Below are 6,831 nucleotides of genomic sequence, written 5' to 3'. Positions count from 1 at the left end.
CTAATTCATAGAGAAGGCTTTATCCAGAACCTCGTATAAGCACGCCGCTCTTTCAAACCGGGAGTGATGAAACCACGCAAAAGCAGATCGGCGCACCGGACGAGGGTTGCGAGGTTTCATCACGCCAGGATATCATGGGGGGCAAACATACGAGGTTTTTTATTAAGTTTTTTTCATACTTTCTCTTACTAATTTAACCTTGAGCTTTTGACACATTGTGAAGAAGGACTGGGAGAAGACATTAAGCTAAAAAAAACGAATTTTTAAAAAATTGAGGGTTACGAGGTTTCATCACTCCATCAGCGTCATACTCTATGGGCAAAACTCCAAGACTTGTGAGTCTGTCTTGACGCATTGTGGACCACAAAATGTTTTTCACCCGAGAAAGGGGACTGAAGGAACGTTCAGCTTGCGCAACTGTGACAGGCAAGGTGCAGAAGATTCTCAACATGATTACAACGTTTGGAAACAAAGCATCCAGTTTCAGAGAATGAAGTCTGTTCAGCAACTGAAGAGGCGACAGGACATTTTCTCCAATGTTCGCTATATGAATCACTTTCAAATGTTCTAACTCTTGCGCAAGGTCTGCTGATGCATCCACTGCATATTCCGTGTGCAATTTGTTTGCAAGATCACGAATAATGAATAACGCCGACTTCCTCTTGGAGATATTTCCACACAACACTAAATAACGAATCGGGTTTTGTCACTGCATTATACCTTGTCGTCAAATTTCTAAGAAGGCAGTCAATGAGGACATAAAAAACTTCATGTTTGAATTTATTCTCGTGATTTTGGTAGTCTGTTGGATGTTCTGTCTCGTCTGCGAAAAGCTTCCCTTTTATCATTTTGCTGTTTCGGCAAATGAATGCTCAATCTCATCATAAACTAGTCAATAAAAATAAAAGCAAACTTCAACATGCAATGAAATTTTGTACACATTTTAATCAACATGTGTATAGCAAGTAACAAAAAAAAATTAAGTTATTCCATTTTAACTTGGGTGAAAAGTTAATTGAGTTTGGTAGGGGTTAAAATCCCAAATCCCAAAATTGTCAAGTGGTTTCGAAGTTATTTCAACTTCTGACTACAACAAAAACAAAACAGTTCAGATGATTTCAATAATGAGTATGCCCACCACGATCGTCCAGACACACGGTTCACCGGCTCCTCATCGAGTTCATGAGGTTGGTGAACACTCTCTATTCTCTGAGGCATCCCCTGCCACTCTGCTTACAGCATCTGAAGCAGTTGCTGCGCGTCTCCTGTAGGGGGATGGTTGTCTCTGACTCGACGTCACAGCTCATCCCAGAGGTTTTCTATGGAATTAAAGTCCGGACTGCAGAACGGCCAGTCCATTAGGTTAATGCCAGCCTGCTGCATGAAGTTTTGGACAAGCAACGCTCTATGAGGTCCGGTGTTGTCAACCTGGTAAACCGCTTGTGGCCCCATCTGCTGCAGAGTAGATAATGCTAATGGACAGAGTATCTCATCTCTGTAACGTATTGCAGTGAGATTTCCTTGCACATGGTACAGAGGTGTTCAGTGGTTCAGACTGAAAGCAACCCGCTCTCTGGGTCGCCTCCAAACCCTGATACGACCGTCATTGTGATACAAAGAGAACCTGGACTCGTCGCTGAAGAGAACGTATGCCCACTGTTGACGTGTCCATCTTACATGGCGTCGGCAAAAGGCAAGACGAGCAGCCTTGTGCGCTGGTGTGAGACGCTGAATCAGCCGTGAAATGACAGAAACGGACACTCGAAGACGTGTAGCAATTTGTCGGAGAGAAACACCATCTTGTACCCAAGCAATGGCCGTCCTCTGTTTACATCAGACAATTTCTGTCGAGGAGGCATGTTTACACTTAGCCCTACAGCAGCAGAATGGTGTGTCCACAGTGCAAATAATTTTTCCTGACGGTTAGAGCGAGAGAATAAAAATTGACAAATGGAAAACATTGGACCTTTTTGTCCCCTCCCAGCTCAGCACACAGGAGTCACGAGCAATTCAAACCCTGGTGTGTACAAGCCTATTAGTGATAGAGTCATTTCACCAATATCTAGTTTTTCTAGTAAAAGTAAGCCCTCGAAAGAATGCATGTAAATATATATATATATATATATATATATATATATATATATATATATATATATCACTGTTTTTCCTTAACTTTTGTTGACTAGTTTAGTATGATATAGACCGTACTAGCTGCGTCCGCATATAATTTTTTTTTTAAATAAGTTGGGTTGTTTTTCCATTCCAAGTCTTTGTCATGATATACAAGTATGTTAATTTGGATTTCGTATGTGTGATTTGGTCTTCCTATTGAGTTTGATATGTGTGTATTATCATGTCAATTTTAAATGTGAGGCACTGTGGTGAAATCAGACGCTCGTCAAAACAACCAAAGTGAAGAATCTGGCATTTTCCGCATGTTTGTGAATTTTTATCGATTTTTTCCTTTTTTTAGCTAAACACCTGTCTTGTCCATTAAAGAACACATTCCTGTGCGGGTGTTACGGAAAAACGTTGATTAAAGGCACACAAAAAATGTAAATTTTCAGTTTTCACGGACTCTCACGCTAAGGAAATAACTCATCTTTGGCAGCCATTATTTTCTCACTAATTTTACCTCCGAAACCAGGGGACTCCCGCCTCCTTCATTCGCAAATATCTTGACTTATATTCAAGATAAATTGATTTTTTTCAAATCCAAGGCAAGACAAAATACCATACTTTAGGATGATACCAAGAACGCTACATGTCCAAAAATTGACGAGAGCCTGATTCCACCGCATCGTGACACTGTGTTTATTTCAGTTGAAAAAAAACCCCAACATAATAGTCCTACGTATTTTTTCTTCCCGTGGAAATCATGACGGGGCCTGCGTTCACCCAAACTACCTCAAGCGGTCTTTGGGTAATAATTTGAGTTTGAGATCCCTGTGTTCTGTATGTATATGTCATTGAAAAGCCAACTGAAGGATGCTACATTATTGCAGTATTAGATCTATGTTCATGATGTGATATACATCCTTATTGATTGTACATAATCTGTTTATTTTATTTGTTTATATTCAGTAGAGGTTTTACGGCGCTCGCAACTACATTAGGTCATATGAGCGCCAAGGGGTGGATGTCAACAGAGAAGTCTTCACAGGGAATCAGGCTTACTCTGCTCACCTTTCTAGTTTTAACAGCACAAAGTCTGTTTTGACTTTCAAAGCACCCCGGAAATAGCGGGTCAAAAGAGTGTGACAAATATACAAAAGAAGTAGAGGAAAATGACGATAGTAAGGATTAGGAAAGAACAAGCAACAGTTCCCTGTTGTAGGTCAGGCACAGTTAAGAGCATGACATTGTTGAATCAGCCCATTGACAATTCTACTGTGCGTAGGAACGAGAAATGCCCCCCCCCCCCCTTTTCGGGAATGGCCTAAAGACACTTCAGTCAGTGGCACTGCCCGGGGGGGGGGGGGGGGGCATAATCTGTATTTTGATAGCACATGATTATTCTATATTTACAGTCTGCTCATCATAATAATACACGTATAATAACATTGATCTAAAGACTAAAGATCATGTGTGAACATTCATGCACATAATAATTAATATATAATATTTTGTTCTAAGATGAAGGTATTGTAAAACACTTAAAGCTGTATGGTACAGAAGTCAGTACTCTCCATTACTATCATCACCATTATTGAAAGTATGAATTTAAAACAGACATAAAGAAAGGCATAATGATAAGCGCAAGACGTCTTGTGTGTACGTGTGAGTGTATGTTTGTGTATGCGTGTCGTGTGTGTTTGCGTGTGCGTTTGTTTTGTGTGTCGGGGGGGGGGAGGGGGGGAAGGCTGTACGTATGTGTGTACATTAGTATATAAGTATTATAAGCTTATATTTGCCCATTTCTAGATGTAGACTTCCCACTATGAAATAGATACGAGTACATTCAAAAAGAAGGGGGAAACTCAAATGATTCTGGAGAGAAAATCATAATAAATCTTGGTTTACATTTGGGATTCTCTTTTTTTTTTTAGACAACTAAGTTTCTCCAATCTATTATGTTTTGTTTAAATATAAATCTAGGTACATGTATATTAACAGCTCCATTGACACAATTCAGATTACATTGTACACATGTATAGAGGCGGGCCTCCGACCCTGCCTGTCTGAGCCAACCAGGGCTGATGTCTGTGAGGAATACAAAATCTCAGCAGAAAGACAAGGCTGAGATACTTCTTTTTACTTTACTTTTTCATCTTCTGTTGCCGTTAAGCGTCGAGGGGAGATGCAGTTTTCTATGGTAGGCCAGCTCCGCAGCTCTTTCAGTTGTGATATTATGTTTTCTCAGGATATCATTGATACCCTCGATCCACCTTCCTCTTCCTTTATAGTCTGAAAGACTGAAATACTCGATTTAAAAAACTCCGACTCGGGAATCGAACTAGAGTCTCCTGTGTGCAACAGCGACGCACCTAAGCAATCGCTGCACCACAGACGCAGGTACCCAGTCTATCTGTCCCCGTGGTCTTATGCACCCCGCATAATTTAGCAAAAATTTATCTTTTTTGGGGGGCGTAATTTCGGATTATTTTCCTTTATCATTCTTAGTTAAAATTAGCAGAATCGCATAATTTCACCTTTTTGGGCTCAGTTTGCATAATTTCAGAATATTTTTTTTGTGTGCATAAAACCGCGGGTACAGGTCTATTGGAAGAGCACACACACACACACGTGATTCACAACGATGGCCCAAGACCACTTGTTTTGGGGGAAATGTTTCCTCAGCTAGTCACTCAAGTTTCATCCTCGTTTTTGTCTTTATTTTGGGGGAAGGGTTGTTTTTGTCTTTTTTTCGGGGGGGGGGGGGAGGGGGGGAGGGGAGAGAAATAAGAGAGGGTTTTAGGTTGGGTCTTTTTGTTTTCTTTGCGGGGGGGGTGGGGGGGGGGGGGAAAAGGGAGTGTTTTTAGTTTCGTTCTTTTTCTTTTTTGGGGGGTGGGTGGTGGTGGGGGTGGGGGTAATGTGGGTTCTTTCTTCGCGTAATCAGGCCATATCTCATTGTTAGGTCATTATTATGAGTTATGAAACTAACATTTATTGCTACCGTTTTCTTCTTTTTATCAAAGATCCAATCGATATTGTGGGCTGCTCTTCAATTTAGCAGCTGCCTCGCAATCATCAGTTGATTATGTTACGAAGTTTGTACCGATAAAAACGATTACAATGTACCAAAATGACCCCGGATCTGGGGTATACATGTATATAGATCTAAATTAGGCGACGGCGATAATGGAAACTATTTTCTAGATCTAAATCTTTTTAAAAATTTGTTCTTGATTTGTTTTGTTGTTTGTTTTTTCAGGGGAGGTTTTGTCGTTGTTGTTTTTGTGGGGGGGTTTTAACCTTTAATTTTATGAATGAATAAAATGGAAACAATACAATATTATACACGTCATGAAAATACATTGTATTTAAGAAATAAAACCATTAAATAATGGAATCGCTGGCTCTCTCACTCTAACCCATTGTTACAGTTCAGGACCTGGAAGTTATCCGCTGAGGTACTTTTCTCCGACATTCAATACAGTGTACCAAAGAAAGGAAGAAATAAACTCGACATTCGTGGTATAGCGGTCAGGTGCTTCGCTGTCGTACTCAGTAAACCAGAGTCCAATAGTCGCGTGGGGAGAAATTTTTGTCGAGTATCTCGGCCTTTCTGCTGGGATGTTAGTTGTATCCCTCTCAGCCTGGGTCGTCCATGACAAGCAGGGTCGGAAGCCCGCCTCTTAAATTATCTAATAAATTGTGTAAATGGGGGCGTAAAAACACCATAGTAAAATTTGAAATACATGTTTATCACCAACCAAGGACAAGGCAAAGCAGTTAATAAAAAGTGAGCACTACAAGTGGGATTTAGATTTCTGCAAAAATTACCAGCACAAAACCACCGACAACGACTTAATCAACCCTTTCCGTACGTTATGTTTTACTATCGTATCCATACGACGTGAGGAACTCTGTGTCACTACTTTCTAAAGAGGAAATTTACTCGTTAAACCGATCCGTACTGATACGCTTTGCATAGCAGTCTGTCAAAATGATTTTTGAGAAATTAAATACTGAACGTTTCAAAGAGATCTTCGTTCTACTAGAAGTATTCGGAAATGCGAAGATTACAACCCCGGGGGTACAAAATGACCCCAGGGCGTAAGGATCGGGATAAGGACAAGAAAGGCCGGCGCAACTTGAAAACATTTTATTCTCCTAGCCTTTTTTCTGCATCGTGCAACGTGAACCTATCTGCAGTCATTGTCATTGAGAGCTAAAGGCATGATGTGAAATATATGCCACACTTACTACATGTACTTATTTTTTCAAACTATTTCAAACTCTTAGTTCACAGCTCTCAGTTGTTTACTTGCTTTAGTAAGCGTTTTACTTTTACGGCACGTGCAACATAATTAGGTCTTATAACTTATAAGTGCCGAAGATTAGAGGTGTTACAAGAAAGTAACAAAAATATAAAAAGAAGTAGGAAAGCTATAAAGACGATAGATGTTTGATAGAAAATAAGGAGCAAACAACACAAGAGATGATCCGCCAGCCATCAACCACCAACGGTTGTGTAGTCACAACAAAACTCTTCCAAACCTCAGCATTTATCCACCTTATCTACATTGTAGGGCCTATTATTACAATCAAACTACATATACCTATTTTCTTGGATAAATCATTTCTGCTAAAGTGTGTGTGTGTGTGTGTATGTGTGTGTGTGTGTGTGTGTGTGTGTGTGTGGGTGTGTGTGTATGTGTGTGTGTG

The sequence above is a fragment of the Aplysia californica genome, unplaced genomic scaffold (assembly GCF_000002075.1).
Source record: "Aplysia californica isolate F4 #8 unplaced genomic scaffold, AplCal3.0 scaffold00147, whole genome shotgun sequence".
In the NCBI taxonomy this organism is placed as follows: domain Eukaryota; kingdom Metazoa; phylum Mollusca; class Gastropoda; order Aplysiida; family Aplysiidae; genus Aplysia; species Aplysia californica.
The sequence above is the reverse complement of the archived record's forward strand: the minus strand, read 5'-3'. Positions refer to the sequence as shown.